Source organism: Phaethon aethereus, assembly GCF_964289735.1.
Source record: "Phaethon aethereus genome assembly, chromosome: 2".
Taxonomy (NCBI): domain Eukaryota; kingdom Metazoa; phylum Chordata; class Aves; order Phaethontiformes; family Phaethontidae; genus Phaethon; species Phaethon aethereus.
Genome location: NC_138582.1, coordinates 89,378,135 through 89,400,537, shown reverse-complemented (window position 1 = coordinate 89,400,537; position 22,403 = coordinate 89,378,135).

Sequence of the window (22,403 nt, the reverse complement as noted above, 5' to 3'; positions counted from 1 at the left end):
TTTGTATGTTGGTGTAATATGGACACTTGGAAAGATTTACAAGCATATAGAAAGCGAAGCCAGAAAGCATATTTGGTCTTGTTAAAGCTAGGGCTGTTGGTTTGTTGTGGAACACATTTGCGTAGTCGTTAGTAGAGGTGATACAAACACTTTAACAATTACATCAAAAACCTTCTTTGAAATCATTTCTCAAAGGCAATTTTATGCTGATGTCAAGAATCTGCAGATGTCTGTTTAATTTCAAACATGTTAGTATGCAGTACTATTAGAAATATAATAGGCCAGGAGCTTTTACTCAGTCAGATGTATACTGTCTACTCAGTCAGATGTATACTGTCTTTACAAGTTCTGTTTCATAGAGCGTTTTGAAGATTTCATGTGTCGATAGAACATAAAAGACAGGATGCGTATCCTATCCAGTTGACATATCAGTATTTATTCTAGAAGAAAACCTCTAATCTGACCTATAAAAATGTTCCTTATGTATTACTTCTGTGGTATGAAAGAAACAAAAGGTTTTCATGGTAACAATGATACCAAGCACTATAACAGGTTTGTCACATCACGATAGTAAATCAAGTGACAATAGAAGTTTAGACTAAAACTGAAAGGTTTTTCCCTTTTCACTCACATGGACAAGAATATAAGTGGTATTATTCTTGAATTTTGCCTCTGATTTTACATGTTCACAACTTGATCACTTATAGCTTCAAGCAAAAAGCAATGATTTTCAATGAAAAATCAAAATCAATTGTTCAGATCATACTCAAACCAACTTTGACTCTATACTTTTTTCAGCTTAACGAGTCTCTGATAAGTGAAAATATTAACTAAATTTAGAAAAAAGAGTAAGTCTGATATTAAAACTATTATTCTTGTGTATTTCCAACAGAACCGAACTCAGTATTTGCTTCTATCAGATATAGATGTAAAATGAATAACCAAATTTACTTTGAAATACTTTTCGACTTTCATTCTATAAGGATTTTAATATCTTCTGAGTTAAATGGATATGTATACACATATACCATTCCATGCATATATGTATTTCTTTAGATGAAACAAAAGATTACATATCATGTCTGATTTAGGTCAGAACCCATCTAAGTAATTCACCAACAAAAGCAAATGTCCGGAAGAATGCCTTACACACAGAGTGCAACTATTTCCTTGCTTTTACATTTGAAAAAAACTACACTCATACGCAGCAGTCCGTGCCCTACCCTGAGAGAGAAAATAAATTACCAAAATGCAAGAGGAAAAACCAGATATAATTAAATGACAAGTAGCCATTCTGTCTGAAATTCTTAGTGTGAAATGGAGAAGTCATAGCAGATTAAAAAACAAATGGGAACCAAAAATTCAGATTGCCATGGAAGATAAAAAAGTTCTAAGAGAAGTGTTCTCCTGCGGTCTTTCAAGTTCTTGACATCCTTTGCCTCACAGCAAATGAAAGAATTGCAAGGGCTGACTTCTGGAGCACTGCAGCAAGGAACAGACAAAATGGGAATGTCATTGTCCCCAAGGACAGGGGTTGAAGACAGCTGGCATAGTTAGTAATGCTTAAAGTCAGTGCCATTACTTGAAAGGTTGGAGTCATGGGCAAGCAACCTAGCTTACTTCTATTTCACTATTGAAAAGTAAAGGCCACTTCTGAAATATTTGTGCATCTGAATGTAGTCAGTTCATTGTAGCTACAAGACATTTTTCACCATCTTTGGCCACAAAACAGTCTGGCTGTACCCTTTCATTCTAACCTCTTGGAGCCATGTTATACTTCCAAATATCAGTGGATTGGAAACTTCATGGAGATCACATAAGCATTTCATTCAAAATATATTTGAGGGGATACAGAATGACAGCAAGTTAAAAAAAGGTCTTGTTTTTAAGCAGAACAGCTGAACCCCCAACTGAACACCTTTTAGGGTTAGCTGAGAGGAGCTAGCTCATTAGCATGCTGTAGGGTAGCAATACAATGCTGAGCCAAGAAGCCCTGACAGGAATGCACCCTGAAACCTCCATTAGAGTGGTTAACATTATGGCAGAAATAATGCCACAGTAGCGGTACCGAGAGAACAATAAAGCAAGCAACAAACAAGTGGATCAAGTTGCCACAGAATTTCTCCAACGCAGTCTTGGAAATCTTTTCAACATTTGAAAGCCTATCATAAATTTTGTGTAACATTTTCATCAGATATTTGCTAAATCGTTCTCTAAGAGATAACTAACAGAATGACAGCAGTGGATTGTCATAATAGTCTTGGAGGATTAATCATATCACTGCAAATTAGCCTTCCTTTGCTACTTATTCAGAACTGACCTTTAGCTACCAGACTGACATTCCTAAGCCCAGTGGTGAATATTTCATCATCTGGTGAATTCCACTAAACCACTAAACCTAAGTACATCAAACTCAGCCTTGGTTTTGGTATGCCTTCAAATATTACTCCTGGAACTTTGCTTTATCATGAACACTGCCTAAATTTACCATAAAAAAAAGTGCTTATTTATCCAGACGAGATAATTCACTTTTTCCTTTTGACATACTAGCATATTAAATACATTTGTTTCTAACCTCCTTCTCAGTCCCCTTCACCTGCCCTGCTAACGTAAGGCTAACAGCCAGAAATAAGATCACTTTGAATGTCTCCCTCAATTTTCACTGTCTAAAGTTTCCAAACAAAAGTTTTAATGCAGCAGCAGAAAAGAGATGGGGGTGTTATGTGATTAAAGGCTCATAAACATACACTCATGAAGCAGCAGAGAGGCAGAGTGCCAGGCAGGGGAACCCCAATAACCCCCTATGAGAAAGGAGCCCTGCGTTTTCCCACAGCTGTCCCAGGACAGCTTCAGCTCCAGTGTCAAGGTGGGACACCCACCACCATGAACCAATGCTGTGGCTCTGAAAATCACCTTTCCAACTGAAGGGGAAGACTGTCCAGGAGTATGGGGCACATTATGGGATGCCAGGGAGAAGTCTTTTGGGATTGCACAGGACATTATAAGATGTTTAGAGGAGGAACCAAAGGTGAAAAAAGGGAGAGATCAAGGTGGTTTGGGGAGGAACAAGCATGGGAAAATAGAGGAATAAGAGGGTGTCTTGGTTTAGCCCACCTCCGGACAAAACGCTAGCACTTGCTCTATCTCCCAAAAGCTCCCTCTCAGCCGAGACAGGGAAATTGGGGAAACTCATGGGTTCAAATGGGTTGAAGTAGAAACAGATTTAATAAAACAATAAAACTAATACTAATACTAAAGCAGTATGAGTACATAGAGTTGTGCTCAGCCCAGATGGTGGTCGCGAGCAGCGCGCTCCCAGCAGCCAACGCGGGTTGGGGGATGCCGGGAGCAGCGCAGCTCCAGCGCGGGGAGCGCAGAGCGATGGGCGAGACCCTCTGGGGACGGCAGCCGCTGCGGGAGACAGAGCCGCTCCCAGCAGACTCCCCAGCTCACAGTGAGCGTGAGGTTTATGGCAGGGAACACTTCTGGTGGCCAGCCTGGGTCGGCTGTCTTGGCCTCCGTTCCTCCCGGCTTCAGCACCCGGCCACCTGAGACTGCTGGAGGCCTCGAGCACTCTGGAAACCCCCATGCCCTGGCTGGCCACGAACTAAACCAAAGTGTCTCATCAGCTCTGTTCTCACAGTAACGGTGCTGCGGGCTGCTCAGAAATGCAGCTTTCCTGAACAGAAAACTGACTTTATGATTCTATCCCAGCAAAACCAGGACAGTAAAAGGGGCCGGTCACATGTAAACAGGTGGCTGGTCAGTACATACCATGCAGTCAATGAAGTCTTCCTGTCCTCTTATCGAATGCCATTTATAACTCACGTACGCTTTATGGGAGTCTGAGTGCCAGCAACTGGAGTGAGTGCAGGTGTGCAAGTGAGTGTGAGGGGTTTGTACCAGCAGCTGAATGGGGGCTGTGGCCTCAGGGGCTCATTTGTCCAGGTGCCAGCAACTGGGAAGATTTGGATCCAGGGGCAGCCCATGGGCAGGCTGAGCCCAGCTGCTGGAAGAATCCACCTTATGAGTGAGCGCCTATATGCGCATGCGTGTGTCATGTGTCTTTCCCAGTACTTGACCTTTCTCATAATTAGCCATTGAGGGGAATAAGATGAAGCCCTTTGAGCTAGTGTGAGTATTGTGTATCTGTGACACATATACCTGTGTAATCCGTATTTCCAGACATGTACATATGTGTATATGTGGCATATGCTTGTGTTTGGTTATGTGCCTATTGTGAATCCTTGCTCGGATTTGCTACTGCTTGGACCTGGGGCAGGGAGTTGCAACAGCGTCACCTCTATCAGGCTATGAAGTTCAGTAACTCCCTAACATTGGAGTCATAGTAGATGTTAGCAGATGTGAAAAGCACACTAAAATCATTAGGAGTGGTTCACATACGAATTTAGACAGATGGCCACAGAGACAAACTGAGAAGAAAAACTTTTCTAAAATGGAATACCCCATTGCTTTATATCATAGCATGCCAGACATTTAGGTCTTACTCTTCCAAATGTTTCATTTCCTCATACCAACAATTCAAAGATGAGTATATGTAAGCCAGGTGGCCTAAGACGTAAGAGAGAACAGTAGGTCATCCTGGAAAACTGTAGAAGGAAACCAAAAACTCTGTTGACATTTGGTGCAAAGAAAGGGATTCGAGTGAAAGAGACTTTGGGCCAAGGTTTCATCCTAATCAAGTGGGTCAGCCTGCAGATTTAGGACACCGAAGTCCTAGGTAAAGAAAATGCCATGTGTGAAATCTGTAGATAGCAGACTGTGTGGAGTCCAGTATTCTGTGATATTATTTAAGAAGCAAAAAAGTCACTGAGAAGTGCCATGCTTCCAACCAGCAGGAAGAAATGGGGAGGTCAGCGGGGGACTGGCTGAAGCCTGGGTACTGCACAGAGGACAGAGGAGGCAGAAGGTGCCCAGGGTTGCCACTAGCAAGCAGAGAGCCGAGCACTGCTGCAAGAGTAAGACACATTCCAGCTACTCAACAGCTTCCTCACAATAAAAGAAGAAAGAAGACATTAAATTCATGTCATTTGGGAAAACAGATACTATTACATCCTACATTTCTCCTTCCATCTCCTCATTTCTCCCTCAACACCAGCGTCTTTGTTTCTTGGTTCACTGTTTGTGAGGAGGCAGCAAAGGTCACTGAGCAATCAATCTGGTCTAGTTTTCCCAGATTTTGGGATAGAACTCAAGCCAGTGTTTAATTATGGCACTTTGAAATTGAAGCTGGCTCCTGTTGATAATCAGAGCATGGTAGATAGATGATGCATATACATGAATAACATCTGCATATATGCACAAATATATCTAATTCAGGACAGATGAATACACTTAGGAAGAAAGATACATTACACACACACTCTGTATATATACACATATAAAAACATATATAAAATAAATTGCTTCTCTTTGATTAAATTGAAGAATATATTATTTATATTTTATATTAAATAAAAAAACCCAGTTACTTATGAAAGACCCATGACAATACTTTAGCTTCTGTTTTCAGAACAGACAATATTTGCTTGTGTCTCAGGTATCCCTGAGCACCTAATTAAGTTAATATTTCCTTTTTGCTCAGTATGGTAATCTTTCTACTAGAAGTGAAGAGGTATTCTATCTCTAAGGCAACTGGTCTTATGAAAGAAGCAGTGAAAATAGCAGGCATTTATTACTGACTAGATTTTAAAAATGTCTTCATCAGCCAGTTAAGCTGTGTATACTATGAAGTGAACGAGTAGTAATTAAAATGCTGAATTTCCATTCTGGAAGAAATTCTAGAAATTTGAAAACATTTTAGTTTGCAAGAAAAAAAAAGTGACAGAATTCCTTGTGGAAGGAAAATTTCTTTCAGGGTAAAAAAAAACCAAACCCAAACCCCACATATGCATTCTGGTTTAGCTTTTCTAAAAATTAAACAAAGCCTGACCCAGCTGGGACCCAGTAGTCTGCCTCTAGCTGTGGTAAAAGTCTAGCAAAGCACTGAAGAAGAAACATAGGAATGTTTCTATTCTTAAGAACATCATTTCATGATATTACAACTGAGGTTCCTTTGTACTGGATCATACCACAGGGACACCATATTTAATATTCAACTTCCAACAGCTGGCATCTGCTGCTTTAGAGAAAGAGGAACAAATATAATTCTCCTAATTATCTGAATCATTATTCTTCTTACTTCATAAACTATGTCTGCCTCCTGGGTCTGTTTTGTACTGATCTCAGTTTCTACTAGTTGTCTGCAAAGCATTACCAAAATCTTGTCCTTTTCTTAAGGCCTTGTTCCTTCTTTTTCTTTGAGAACCAAACATAACAAGTGAGCATATTGAATGCTGCAGCCATGCCAGATTTGTATGTATTCATCAACAAACACATCCCTTTGGATCTCTGCCAATAATGCTTAGATATTCCTTTAAACCTCTGCCTTTCACACCTTTCTCTCAGAAGTCTCATATTTTTTCTACTTGTTGCTTCATTTGCTTACATGTTTCAGACTTTAAGCATCAACTCTCTGCTGCATTGTAGAATATTGCTAATCCTAGAATATCTTTAGAAAAACACCTACATTGCTGTCCATAGGCATCTAAGTTTTCAGTTTTCCTTTCCAAAATTAAGTGCTTGCATGCATCAGTCTTCTTTATTGTCACTACCACTGCTACAGCATTACTTGCCTAATCACTCACTAAGACTACACAGCTTCTGGGTAGTAGTCTGTGCACTTTCTGTGGAGTGAAGCAATGTCTCGTACACTTACGGGTGTCATAAAATCATTCATGGTAGCACTCAACAATGTGTTTATGTCCTTAGACTGTACTTATGGTTGATCATGAAAAACTTCCAACAAAAACAGATTTAGAATGGAGGCTTTTGGAGGAAGGACTATCTCTTAATCTGAGTTTGTGCAGTGTCTGCCATAGCATTATTTTGCTCCTGTCAATCCAAAGGTCCTGCTGTACTCAACATGACTGATGGCGATTTGAATGTATTTAAAAATGCCCCTTAACTGCAAAACTTAAAAAGTTACTTTTCCATTGTGTTGATCAGTCTGTCACTAAACAGTTAGACACTATATTATTCTCTTTATCTACACTTCTAATCCTCTGTCATGCGCTCTGAAAAGTGGTATAGGTTAGGAATAATTTCTGGATGAAAAATAAGACATTAACCATGTCTAACATAAATGAATTAAAGGATATTTTAAAATCAAAATCTCAACACATCTCAAGATCTCAAACATATTGTAAGAACTGGCAGTGTTTTTATTAGAGAAAATTATTAATATTATTAATTTTCAACAATATCATTGAGATTATAAAGGGGAAAATGAAATATGGTACAAAACCTACAGAAAGACATTAGGAACACAAAAAGGATTTGACCAAACAAGCAGAGCAGGAATACTAATTCAAAATTTGGAAAGTAAACACTGAATACTAATAAAAGTACATGCTAGGTCTATTTTTTGACACAATGCCACACAATATCCTTCCCTCTAAACTGGAGAGATATGGATTTGATGGGTGGACTGTTGGGTGGATGGGGAATTGGTTGGATATTTGCATCCAGAGGGTAGTGGTCAATGGCTCCATGTCCAGATGGAGATCTCTCAGGGGGGACCAGTACTGGGATCAGTACTCTTTAGTATCTTCATCAGTGACCTAAACAATGGGATTGAGTGCACCCTCAGCAAGTTTGCAGATGACACCAGGCCGAGTGGTGTGGTTGACATGCCTGAGGGATGGGATGCCATCCAGAGGGACCTGGACTAGCTCAAGGAATGGGCCCATGTGAACCCCATGAGGTTCAACAAGGCCAAGCTCAAGCTCCTGCACCTGGGTCAGGGCAACCCCTGGTACCAGTACAGGCTGGGGGATGAAGGGATTGAGAGCAGCCCTGCTGAGAAGGACTTGGGGGGTATTGGTCATGTAAGAGACAAATGAAAGATTCTAGGGGGACAGGTCAGTAGGAGACAATACAATTAAAAAAGATTAATGAACCCAGATTTAGTGGTCAAGAAGATGAAGAAGTAATTGTACTTAAGGAGTAAACCATGAAGACTGAGTTGTTCTTTTATTCTTGAAAAATGTAACTGTCATGATATCAGCAGAATCTACAGTAACTAGGGTAAAGGTGGTAGGGGGAGATCACGACCACTTACTCAACTGAGGGACTATGCGAATTAGCCCCCACTCTTTCTAGGAGCATGCACAATAATTTAAGTATGTGTAACCAATAATAATCAATGTGGTAATTACTAGGTAAAGAATGTAAATTTGGGAGGTTCTCTATAGTTTTCATTAATCATGTAACGGGATAAATATATGGTGATTCCTTTGTGTGGTGTGCTAGCTTTGTGGAATACCACCTAGCACCCGTATCTGTGCAAACAGGCTTTAAATAACGTACCTCTACTCTGTGTGTACATTGGCATATTGCACACCAGGTATACGATCCCACTTTCGGGACAACACTGGTGGATGAAAAGCTGGACATGAGCTGGCAATGTGCACTCATAGCCCAGAAGGCCAACTGTATCCTTGGCTATATCACAAGAGGCATGGCCAGCAGGTTGAGGGAGGTGATGCTGCTGTTTGCTCTGGTGAGAACCCACCTGGAGTCCTGTGTCCAGCTCTGGAGGCCTCAGCACAGGAAAGACATGGACCTGTTGGGGTGGGTCCACAGGAGGGCCATAAAAATGGTCAGAGGGATGGAGCACCTCTCCTATGAGGACAGGCTGAGTGAGTTGGGGTTGTTCAGCCTGGGGAAGAGAAGGCTCTGGGGAGACCTTATTGTGGCCTTTCAGTATTTAAAGGGGGCTTATAAGAAAGATGGGGACAGACTTTTTAGCAGGGTCTATAGTGATAGGACAAGGAGTAATGGTTTTAAACTGGAAGAAGCTAGATTCAGACTAGATCTAAGGAAGAAATTTTTTATGTTGAGGATGGTGAAACACTGGAAGAAGTTGCCCAGAGAGGTGGTAGATGCCCCATCCCTGGAAACGTTGGTCAGGTTGGATGGGGCTCTGAGCAACCAATTTAGTTGAAAATGTCCCTGCTCACTGCGGGGGGGCTAGACTAGATGACCTTTAAAGGTCCCTTCCAACTCAAACTATTCCGTGATTCTATGATTCGATGATTTTGAATTGGAAGATGTTCAAAGTGTTTTGCAGATTAACTATTTTTCCCTGGAACAGGTATAAAGAAGCCTATATTGTTAATATATTGTGAGAAGAATCCCTCAGTTTGAATATCAAATTATCATAATCATTTTTTAAAATTATAATATGGATATTGCTATTGATGAATTAATACAGTACTTACAAGGGCTGCACACGTGACTAATAATTATAGTGAATTCTTTTAATGGTGTTGTTACTAGTAGCAATGGAAGCAGTAGCTTGTACTTCTCATAGACTTTCATTTACTCCTGGATAAAGTTAAAAGGAATCTTTCATGTAAGTTATCAGACTATCTGTCAGATAGGCAAAATTAGTAATAAAAGTAATAATAAAAATAATAAAATAAAAATAATAAAAGTTTGCTCCTTAACATATGTAAGTAGGTGAACCTCCACTGAAGTGAAAAAAGCTACAGATATTTTTATGTTATCTGAGGAGGTTCAGGTCACAAATGATAGATTCTTTATGCTTTATTCCAGTCTTTGTCTTACTGATGTGCACTGCTTCCAACACTGCTTAAAAATTACTGCTATAGTTCCAGGACCCAGCTTTATTCTGCTCTGGATAACAGAGAATAGGATACAATATATAAGAGCTTTGACAAAGACATCACAGAAAGTGGGTCTTCTTATTGGTCATACCACTCCAAACCTTACATTTTGTAAATTATTTAAGTATTTTCATAAATAATGTAGTGAGACTACAAATTCTGCTGTATAACTGTGCTGGAAACACTGAGTGAAACATGCAAAATTGATTTCCAAAGTATAGCAAAGATTTTGCTCATGAATGCATTTGCTCCTTGGAGAATGAAAAGGAAGGAGAGAAAAACCTGGTTCATTAAGTTGTCTTGCAACCAAAAGCAGAACATCTGGTAAAATCATGAGCAGCCTGATGGCTCAACACAGCAAGGGAAATGAAGAATTAGATGTGCATTTCACTTTGTTTTAAGTTTCACAGACTTATAAGAAGAATATTACTTAAAATACTATTCTCAATGCATGCCTTTGATCTGAAATACAGGTAGAGAAATTATTGTATGGGGTCAGTCGTAATACGTACTGCTAAATAACTATTTGTTAATCTACCTTTCTGTTTACATTTGACTGTGTGCTATTACAATGTGGAGAAAGCTCTTTCAAGGCAAACTAGAAAAAGCAGATGCATGGTCACTTTTAGCATGTTTAGCAACACAAACACTATGTACACATACACTGTCAGATTTGACTGTCTTCCAGATCTGAGGATGAGGATATGAAAGGGAAATAAAACTGTAGAAGGCATATTTTTATCTGTTTTCCATGTAACCCTACCTTTTCTGGTCTGCATTATTGCTTTTTTTAATGAAAATTCAGCTTACACATTCACTATCCCACCGAAAAAGGCATTTTAGGGGTCATGATAGATTACCATAATCATGCCTGAAATAGTACATAGAACTTTAGATGAGATTTTGGCAAGCAAATATGTGACTCTGTATAAGCCCATTTGATCATATAACTTGAATTTAGTGGGTTTTACTCTTCTGCTTTTGTTGCTCCTGGATTACACCACCTCAGCGGTATGATTAATTAAAGACTGCAGAGTCTGTTCAAATGAATCTATTTCCTATAGATTCCTCAGTGCCTTGAGGAATTATCTAGGCAAACAGAGCCTCATGTGAACAAACTAGGTACGAAATAGCTAGGAAAAGGACAATTGCAAAATATTTAAAAGTCTTGTTTTCTTTCTAGAGAGTATTTGCTACTTCTGGGGATTTTTAATTACAGTTTTGTAATTTGTAACAGGCCCTTACTTGCCAGATCATTGAGCTAGAGCTGACTCAGCCTTTACCTTATCATAAGTTCCCAAACACAGAGAGCTTTCACAGCACATGCATCCCAAAGAAAAAGTGGAGGGAAAAAAAAAAAAAGCTTTTTTCTTACATCAAAGACCAATTAGCTCTTTTAAGAACTTCAAAATAGCTAGGTCAGAAGAGAAATAAGATGACTTTGTCTGTATTTTTTCTATTGCAAACATGCAAAGCAGGTTCCTGCTCTTAGGCTTAGTCTCAGTTAACTCAGTGTCTCTCTAAATTAGGAAAATTCCTTGCAAATTCTTACTTACAATGTTTTACTTTCTACCACCTCTGTAACTTGATGATCTCAGCCTCATTTCAAACAACTGCTCTCCAGCTCTTTGTTTCACACCTTCCAGGATACGTGGTATTCCTCCCCAGCATGATCAGCTGGATGCAGACATCAATGTGCCACAGAATTAATTATACTCAAACTACTCCTTCGTCTTTGGGAAATATAAGGAAACTGCAACCAAACAAATCATCTATACAGTTCATCGGTTCATCACATCATTGTATTAATAAATGAAAATTCTTCCCCACCCATACTTAACTATAACTGAACTCTTCAGCGCACAAGTCAAGTTTGTTCTGCAGCTGCAGTTAAAATTTCACCATAACACTGTCTTAATCCCAGTAATGATTCGTACATGGCCATTCATTATATTCCATGTGATAATTTAGGGGTTATTCAAATTTACACTGGCATCAATGACTACCTGCTATGAAATGCAGCTGTGGCTCAGCCTACAAGGCAAATATTGTGACTATATGTTTTTCTTTAGTCAACTCTCTTTACCTCTTTTGAACTAGGATCAGGAAATTTAGAGGGGTTAAAGTCTCAACATCAATTTTACTTTGAGGAAGGCACCTTTTCAATGATGTTGTTTCCTGAGGCAATTAAATCAATGTGGTAGCCAGACTGTGCTAGCAATATCCTCCCAGCACTCTGTGCTCTTCTAGAGGTGTTAACAGAGACAGGACTGGGCTTTAAAATAATTATTTAGCCAGGTGGTTCTTTAAGAAAGCAAAGAAAAAAGGGTGAAAAAAGTAATATAAATCTGTTTTTATCATAAGTATGTGAAAAGTTTCTCAAACATAAAATAAAAGTAACCAAGAGGAGTATTTAACATAATAAAGAAAGAGCTTTAAAAAAGATTCATGTAAACGTGAGACAAATGACAAACTTATGGACAGAGTCAAAGTCAAAATTTTTTATTAGAGATACAAATTGAAAGTTTCAGTTTAAACAGTTCTCCCCTGTCAAAAGAAAAACAGACAAGAATGAAAAAATAATTTAAAAATATAAATAAATAAGTACTTAAGTGAGCCGGACAGAGAAAACAGGTAACATTAAAAAAAATAAAAAAGGGTTCTCAAATTAGGAGACAGCTGGTGCTGCCACACATCATCAAGCAGTGATCCCTACTTACAGACCCAAGAGGTACAGATCTTCACAGCTCTCCCCTGGGACTGAGGCTCTGGTGTGTCTTCTTGTACTGGGCCCAGGAGTCCACCAGGGCTAGCAAGAAGGATGGGGCAGCTACTACGTGATGGAAATCTTCAGTGATGTGTGAAGTGCTGTGCACCCATGAGCCAAAGGAGTGAGATACTGAGGGAACCAAGAAATAAACCAGGTACAGGCCCATATGGTGGCACTGCATCAAACCTTCACTGAGGTTCTGTTCTGACCCAGAACATTTTTCTTCTCATGTTTTGGTGGTATGAACAAACCAAAGTGACTTGAGTCAGCCATACAGACAACCCCTCCTCCACTTCCAGTTCAGCTGCAACAGCTAGCATGTGGTGAGAGAGAGAGGAACCATGACTGTGTAGCTTCTCTTTTTCTTGCTGATTTGTTCTCCAATGTGAGTGGGTGAGGAAGAATTGATCTGGAAGGTGCATCTCTTTCCTTGCCGATGAACTGTGACTGCAAAAACTTATGCAAAAACTAAGGTGTATTTCACTTACCCCTATGTGTACGTGTAAGAGTGAAAACCAACAGTTTTCTTGGGGAGGGGAAACAAACCCCCGAGAAAGAATAATAAAAAGAGGCTGAGTCACTAAATAAAAAGGGAATAGAACAGGTTGTGAAAATGCTGTCTTCTGAAGGATGTAGGTGCTTAATATCTGGGTATTTTATTTTTAAAGGAGAGGAGAACAATGATAGTACTTACATAGCTAGCCCAGTAACAGGAATGTGAATAGATGGTTACTTGAGATACCAGCAAAAATAAACTGTGCTGATCAACTCTTTAAATTACAAGGTGAAAGTAATCATTGCAGAACACATTACTGGTCACATTTTGTGCAGCTCTGGAACTCAGAATAGTACGTTGTAGTGAAAAAAATCCACCATGAAGATAAACAGACAAGTTAAAAAAAATCCTAACAGCTATCAAGGGGGTATGTGGTTTACTTGGGTTTTGGGGTGATTTTTTTGATATATCTTTCTTCCAAATGCCATATCTGAAATCTGAGCTCTCCTTAGCTCTTTGCTTACTTGTTCTGACACTATCCATGCTGTCCTGACCCACAGAGCTTCTCTGAGGCCCCCCTTGGTGTGGGTGAAAGTTTTTGCAAGAACCTCAGAGAAGTCTCAGTCTTTTTTCTAGGATTTGTTTTACAATAAAGTTGACTGCAAAGAACACAGCTCATTCTTGTGTGCACCCTGTGCAAAACTCTAACCTTGGCAGAACAAAGATATTTTCCAAACACAGAAGAATTGCATTCAATTTATTTTGTGTATTAGGTACAAATAAGCTTGTTTCACAGCAGGCATACATGGTGTTTAGTTATGGGAGTACTTTTGCCATTATTTTATTTCTTATGCAAATTAATTTGTTGTAATAAATATAAAAAAATGGTTCCCTTTCATTCATTTTACTTTATTTAACGGAATCATATAATCATAGTATCACAGAATCATAGAATAGTTTGGGTTGGAAGGGACCTTCAAAGATCATCTAGTCCAAACACACTGCCATGAGCTGGATCACACTTGTGTGAAACACACCCTTCACTAGATCAGGTTGCTCAAAACGCCATCCAGCCTATCCTTGAACACATCCCATGATCCACAACTTCTCTGGGCAACCTGTTCCAGTGTCTCAACACTCTTATCATAAAAAATTTCTCCCTTATGTACAGTCTAAATCTATCCTCTTTTAGTTTAAAATTGTTGCCCCTTGTCCTGTCATTAGAGGCCTTGGTAAAAAGTCTTTCTCTGTCTTTCAGATAAGCCCACTTTGTATATTGAAAGGCCACAATAATGTGTTCCCAAAGCCTTCTCTTCTCCAGGCTGAACAACTGCAACGTTCCAACCTTTCTTCATAAAAGAGGTGTTCCAGCCCTCTGATCATTTTTGTGGCCCTCCTCTGGACCCTCTCCAACAGGTCCATGCTTTTCTTGTGCTGGGGGCTTCAGAGCTGGATGCAGTACTCCAGGTGGGGTCTCACCAAAGCAGAGTAGAGGGGTAGAAGCACCTTCCTCTACCTGTTGGCCATGCTTCTTTTTAGGTACTCTGTGTTGCAAGTGCACATTTGCCAGCTCATATCCAGTTTTTTGTCAAGCAGTATCCCAAAGCCCTTATCTGCAGAGCTGCTCTCAATCCATTCATCCCCCAGACAGTACGGATACTGAGGATTGCCCCAACTCAGGTGGAGGACCTTGTACTTGGACTAGTTGAACTTCATGAGGTTCACATGGGCCCATTCCTCAGGCCTGTCAAGGTCCCTCTGGATGATATCTCTTCCCACTAGTGTATCAGCTGCACCACTCACCTTGGTGTCATCCACAAACTTGCTGAGAGTGCGCTTAATCCCACTATCTATGTGATTAATGAAGATGTTAAAGATTATTGGTCCCAGTATGGACCCTTGAGGGACACCACTTGTTACTGGTTTCCATTTGGACATTTCCCCAGTCTTCTTTGCAGTATTATGAGAACTAAAGATTCCTGCTCCACTGATAGACAGCTTTTGCAGATATCACTTCTGACTCTCCAAAGCAACATAATGTTGAACATTTAAAGTTATTATTTTATACCAATGCAACTTTTCCAGTTTAAGAATCATCATTTAATGTCAAGATATGTGGTTGTGGTTGGTACTGAAACACATCTCCTGGCACCCTGACTGCCAGTGCTGGGCTGGATGTTCCAAGGGACAGTCCCCTCTACACATTATGCAATTGATGCTGCATGGAGTAAGTGGGTCATGCTGATCACACAGTGGCTTGAACGGGAATCTTGGAAGCAATCATGGACTTGTCAGAAGGCAAAGATTTTGGAATACCACTAGCAGAGGTGATGTGTGCTGAAGAGGCCCCACTGTATAATAAACTACCAGAAAATGAAAAGCAGTATGCCCTGGTCACTGATGGGTCCTGTCATAATATAGAAAAACATTGAAGGTGGAAAGCTGCTGTATGGAGCCCTATACAATGAGTCGCAGAAGCTGCTGAAGGGCAAGGTGAATCGAGTCAGTCTGAAGATGTTTAAAGCCATCCAGCTGGCTTTAGATATTGCTGAACGAGAAAAAATGGCCAGTACTTTATCTCTATACTGGTTCATGGATGGTGGCAAATGCTCTGTGGGGGTGGCTACCGTAATCAAAGCAGACCAACTGGCAGAGCAGAGGTAAACCCATCCAGGCTGCTAATTATGGCAAGATATTGCTGCCCTGGTAGAGAACCTGATTGTAAAAGTACACCATGTAGATGCCCATGTATCCAAGAGTTGGGCTACTGAAAAACATCAAAACAACCATCAGGTGGATCAGGCTATCAAGGCTGAAGTGGCTCAGGTGGATCTGGACTGGCAACATAAGGGTGAATTATTTATAACTCAGTGGGCCCATGACACCTCAGGCCATCAGGGAAGAGATGCAACATACAGATGGGCTCAGGATCGAGGTGTGGACTTGACCATGGACAGAATTGCACAGGTCATCCATTAATGTGAAAAATGTGCTGCAATTGAACAAGCCAAGTGATTGAAGCCTCTCTGGTATAGAGGACAATGATTGAAATATAAATATGGGGAGACCTGGCAGATTGACTATATCACGCTTCCACAAACTCGCCAAGGCAAGCGCTATGTGCTTTCTATGGTGGAAGCAAACACCGGGTGGCTGGAAACATACCCTGTGCCCCATGCCACCGCCTGGAACACTATCCTGGGCCTTGAAAAGCAAGTCTTATGGTGACATGGCACCCCCAAAAGAATTGAGTCAGACAATGGGACTCATTTCCGGAACAACCTCATAGACATCTGGGCCAAAGAGCACGGCATTGAGTGGGTGTATCACATCCCCTATCAGGCACCAGCTTCCAGGAAAATTGAATGATAAGGTGGACTGTTAAAGACTACACTGAGAGCAATGGGTGGTGGGACATTCAAACATTGGGATAAACATTTAGCAAAAGCCAGCTGGTTAGTCAACACTAGGGGATCTGCCAGTCGAGGTGGTCCCTGCCCAAACAAAAGTTTTACATACTGTAGAAGGGGATAAAGTCCCTGTGGTGCATGGAAAAATATGCTGGGGAAGACAGTCTGGGTTATTCCTGACTCAGGCAGAGGCAAATGCATTCATGGAACTGTTTTTGCTCAAGGACCTGAGTGGACTTGGTGGGTGATGCTGGAGGGTGGGAAAGTCCAATGTGTACCTCGAGGAGATTTCATTATTGGTGAGAATAGCCAGTGATTGGAATTATGTAATATATATAAAATATATTATCATATGATATAACATAACTATATAATATTAATTATTTATTATTTAATCACTACCTAATATTAATTATATTATAAAATTATATGTAACATGTAATAATATATATAGATGTGTAATATAATACAATATAATTGCTATATAATGCTGTATGTCATTACCACTCTGGTTGCTATATGCCATACTAACGGTACTGTAGTAAAAACCACCAGATTAATGAAACCAAATAAAGTGCAGCAGTGATAGAATGAGGACTGCCTTCAGCATGCAACAATCCAACACCACTCACCACCTCTCCTGCCCTGAGAGACTGTTATGACAGGTGGAGCCCAAAGTCATGAAGTAAACTAACTTAATGGACCCTTTAAAGGCATGGCTCACAAACTAAACGAATGACACCTGTATGCATAGATCAAAAGACAGTAAAAGTTGTGGTGAGGTGGTGGGTGTTGGTGCCTTCTCCCAAGTAACCAGCGATAGAACGAGAGGAAATGGCCTCAAGTTGCGCCAGGGGAGGTTTAGATTGGATATTAGGAAAGATTTCTTTACTGAGAGAGTGGTCAAGCATCAGAACAGGCTGCCCAGGGAGGTGGTGGAGTCACCATCACTGGAAGTGTTCAAAAACCATGTAGATGTGGCGCTTTGGGATGTGGTTTAGTGGGCATGGTGGTGTTGGGTTGACTTTTGGACTTGATGGTCTTAGAGGTCTTTTCCAACCTTAATGATTCTATAATTCTGTGAAAAGTGGTAATGATTAATTGGAATGTAAGACCTGTGCATGACATAGATGGTATAGAATATGGGGTGGATACTCTCCTGGTTTCAGCCAGGATGGAGTTAATTTTCTTCCTGATAGCTGGTATAAGTGCTGTGTTTTAGATTTGGGATGAAAATAATTTTGATAACACACTGATGTTTTGGGTTGTTTCTAAGCAGTCAAGGACAGTCCAGCTTCTCGTGCTGGGCTGCCAGCGAGCAGGCTGGGGGTGCCCGGGGAGCTGGGAGGGGACACAGCCGGGACAGCTGACCCAGGCTGGCCAAAGGGGTATTCCATACCATACGATGTCACGCTCAGTATATAAACTGGGGGAGTTGGCCAGGGAGGTGCCACAGCTTGGGAACTAACTGGGCATCGGTCAGTGAGTGGTGAGCAACTGTGCTGTGCATGACTTGTTTTGTATATTCTTTTATCATTATTTTATTCCCTGCCCTATTAAACTGTCTTTATGTCAACCCATGAGCTCTACCTTTTTTCTGATTCTCTCTCCCATCCCGCTGGGGACGGGGGGAGGTGAGCGAATGGCTCTGTTGTTTTAGCTACCTGCTGGGTTAAGCCATGACAGCCTAAGACATAGGAAACCAACCTTTTATGTATTAAAAGTAGAAGGTAAGGGAGTGTATGTAGCTCAGGTTTGTAAAAGGTTTGGGAAAAGCTTCTGTGTCGCTACCACATCAATATTGATCAAAATATTTTTCATTTGGAATATAATTCATTTCTTTGGACTGCTTAGAAGTTATCAGGGATCATTGGTTTGCTCTGTAATGCAAAATGAAGGCAGGGAAGGTGATTACAGCATTTTAAGCTGATTTCAGCTACAGCATGTACTTCTGAAAAAAAACCCCAAATTGCCAGTGCTTTTACCTTGGACAAATATGATGAATTTAAGTTGAGAACCACTGTGTTGTAAAATCCACCGTCCTCACACTTCAAATCAAGTTTCTATTTGATGTGACACATATATTTGTCCCTAATTTTTATTCAAAAGATATGTGTGGGGCAGCTATGAGTCACCAAATTTATCATAGGCCTGTGCTCAAAACTGATCAGGATTCATCTTGGTTTTGGAATGAGTTTGGCAATAGGGTAATGCTAATTCTGAGTCTCAGGAACATTAGTTTAACTGAAGCTGATTGTCAAAACCTTTGCTCCATCAAACATACAAATAAGTGTCACTGTCCTGCTTTGAGAAAATAATGAATCTGATTGTTTTTCATTTTTTTAAGAGAGAATGTTTGGAGACCATGCAAAGTCATCAATGGTAAAAATGACTGAATCAGTCTGGTTTGGGCATTTGGAAGTTTTACAACTTTATAACAACGCTTACACCAAAGCATTCCTGGCCACTGTGAAGAACTTATTTTCACTCATGGACTCTTGATCAGAAAACTTAGTGCAGGTAGCTGACAGATTGGCAAGCTAAATCTCAAAAGAAGGTGGTTTTTTTAATGTAATGGGAATTCAGTTTCCTGTCAAGTTTGAGAAATAACTCACAGTGCATAAAGCTAAACCTTTGCATGTCCCTGCAGGATTTGGGCCTAATGTTACGAGAGAAGGATGAAATAGTACAATATCAAGGAACTCTGCTTGCTCCTCTGACATGTTGTAAGGTTTCTGTTTTGCTCAGAAAACAGGGAAATGCCTTGGAGAATGCTATTCTGTCTTTTATTAATGTACAATCTGAGCTCACAGCAATTTAGGAGAAGGTGGAAAATAGCATAATTCTTAACATTTTGACAGGACTTGTTAAGCTCATTTCTTTACATTTTGAAAAGGAAAATTATGCTTTCATTTTGAAATTACCTTTACCACAGTTTCCGTGACTGACATTTACTGCCAATGTTTCTGTATATGTTTAGCAGTACTGTAGGGGAACTATTTCTGTGTGGTTAGATTTCCCTGATTAGCCAAGGTCCTAAAACTATCTAGGTGAAGCTATCCCAGGTCTGCTTATAGCTGAGTTAGCAATTATTCATGCTTTACTTTTTTTTTAATTTCTGTAATTCACTGTTATAGTTTAACTGCCCTAATTTTAGCATCTGAAATATGCACCCGATATAGAGTAATGTAAATAATGCAGTAAGTAAAGACCACAGTAAGGTGCCAAATTGCTTCACAGTATTGTGACATTTTTATTTCATTGGTTTATTCTTCTGTTAACATAAACATAATTAATAAGAGCTCTCTCCACACCTCTACCACAGTGTAGGTGCATTTTTAATTATAGGCAAAGCCACTTGTACCACAAAATATTATTCTGCTGCAAAATGAAAATAATTTTCAGTGCACTCAGTTAATGTTACTGTACTGAAGGAAAGAATCATTCATATTATATTTAACTGGTCACAGTATCCTTTGAAAGTACATGCAAATTCCAGGAGGTCATCATGGAAAAATATCAGTTGTCTTCTTGCTTAGATCCAGTTCATGCTCTTGAGTTTCATATTCAGATTTCTTCATGGTGAAAGGACTGGTTAACATAAACTGTACAAACAATTCAAAGAATACTAATTTTAAGTGATCAGGAGCTGGTATTTCTGATCCATGGGAAAATTTAACTAATCAGTGTCTTTGATCTGACATTTTCTTTTATTCTTCTGATGACTATGAAGCTAAGACATCAATTAACTACCTTCAAAATTTGCTTTACCATGACAAATTTTATTATGCACGCATGTGACAGATTGGTACTTTTGCACAAAAAATGAGAAGGAGCAAAGTATGTAAAAGATAGGAAAAAAAGACAAAGGTGCTAGAAATGAAGAAAGTGGAGTCTAACGAGTCAGAGAAGAAACAATTGAAAACTGAACAAAAACATGTAACACAGAAACACGCTATAGAAACAAGTAGGTGATTACTCATACAGCTACTATCGGCAGTTAAATTTTGTTATTTTTGACTGAGATGTCAAATGTTGATAAAGGACAAAGAAAGCAGACATGCAGGAGCACTGTGAACAGGGCATGCAAACAGGGATCAAAAGGGTGCACAGAGAGGGCATCACAGTTTGTGCAGCAGTTTGCACATAAGGGCACATGAGAAGGGCCATCCGCCCTGCTTGTAAGCCCACAGCTCAGGGAAGTGGTCCAGGTCTCTGCCAGGATGGTGGGGACTCACCTCAGAGTTAAAAACAATGTTTCTACAAAGCCTCTGAGATATCTGACACTTCTATCCAGATGGATCTGGTAAGGAAGAAGACTTCAGTACAGATGGTAGGTTGCAGTGAGTGCCCAGACCCTTCTCCTGAAGAAAAGATAAGTACCTGCAAAAGATGTGCACAGGTTGCCTCAAGTGGCTGAGTTACAGGAAACAGTTAAAAGGCTGCACAGTATTAGAGGGGCTGAGACACAGATAGGTAAGTGGTTTCAGAACCATGCTCCTGTGGTGGACACCATAGAGAATGAGGCACCTTGGACCCTGGTGACCCATGAAGGCAGGACTCTGCTTCAGTTCCCACCCTCCAACATTGCAACCAAAAACAGATACAAAGCTTTAACAGCTCTAGACACCCACAAGCAAGGTCTGCAAGGAGAATCTGTATCAGCAGCACAGAGTGGATACTGCAAAAAGAAACGATGAGTGCTAGTAGTGGGCCACTCTGTTAACAGGGCACTGAGGCACCCTTCTGCCAGCCTGACAAGGAGTCATGAGAGGTGTGCTGCCTTCCAGGAGGTAAGGTCTGAGATGTTGCTGAGAGGGTGCTACAACTTGTCAAGAGCACAGACTACTATCCGTTGCTACTCTTTCATGTGGACACAAATGACACTACAAGCCAGAATCTGGGAAGAATCAAGGAAGACTACAAAGCCCTGGGGGTGCAAATGAAAAGTATTGGTGTCCAAGTTATCTTTTCTTCCATTTTACCAGTTAGAGGAAAGGGTACAGACAGAAATAGATGTGTAAAGCAAATCAACTTCTGGTTTCATGGCTGGTGCCGTCATGAAGGTTTTGGCTTTTATGAAACAGGACATTGATCGATGACTATAACTTGTTAAGGAGAGATGGAACCCCCTGTCTAGAAAAGGCAAAGGAATCTATGGCAGCAGGCTGGCCAACTTGGTGAGGTGGGCTTTAAACTGAAGGACTTAGGGGGCAGGGTCCAAAGTGGCAACACTCACACCATTGCATGCTACTGGGGAATAAGCCAGGCCAACTGAAGCAGTGACAATTGTTCCTCAGCTGCCTCCTAAGATGAGAAACAGAAGACCAACTACCTCAAGTGTACATATAGCAATGCAAGCACCCTGGGGAACAAATAGGAGAAACTGGGGCTCCACGCCCAGTCATAAAGTTATATCACAAGAATGACTGAAGCATGGTGGCACAACTTACATGACTGGAGGATCATGATAGATAGCTATAGGCTGTTTTGTGAAGACAGACATGGAAGAAGAGGAGGAGAAGTGGTGCTCTGTGTTAAAGAGAACCTTGAATGTATAGAAGTCAGCTATGTTGATTGTGGAAGCCCTATCAAATGCCTCTGGGTCAGGAGCAGAGGGGCCATATCCAAGGGGAATCTTACAGTAGACATCTGCTACTGACCTTCAAACCAAGACACTAAGGCCAATGAAGCAATATTTGGGTCACTTAAACAAGCTTCGGGTCAACAGAACCAGGTTCTTATGGGTGACTTCAGCTACCCAGACATTTGTTGGAAGAACAATACAGCAGCCATCCATCAAGCCATCCACATGCCATCCATCAAGTTCCTGGAATGTGTAGAGGACTGCTTCCTCATAAAAATGTTAGAATGTGCCCAACAAGAATGAGGGACTGTTAGACTTGCTACTCACAAACCAAGAAAACCTGCTTTGAAATATCTCAGTTAGTGATAGACTTGGCTGCAGTGATCAC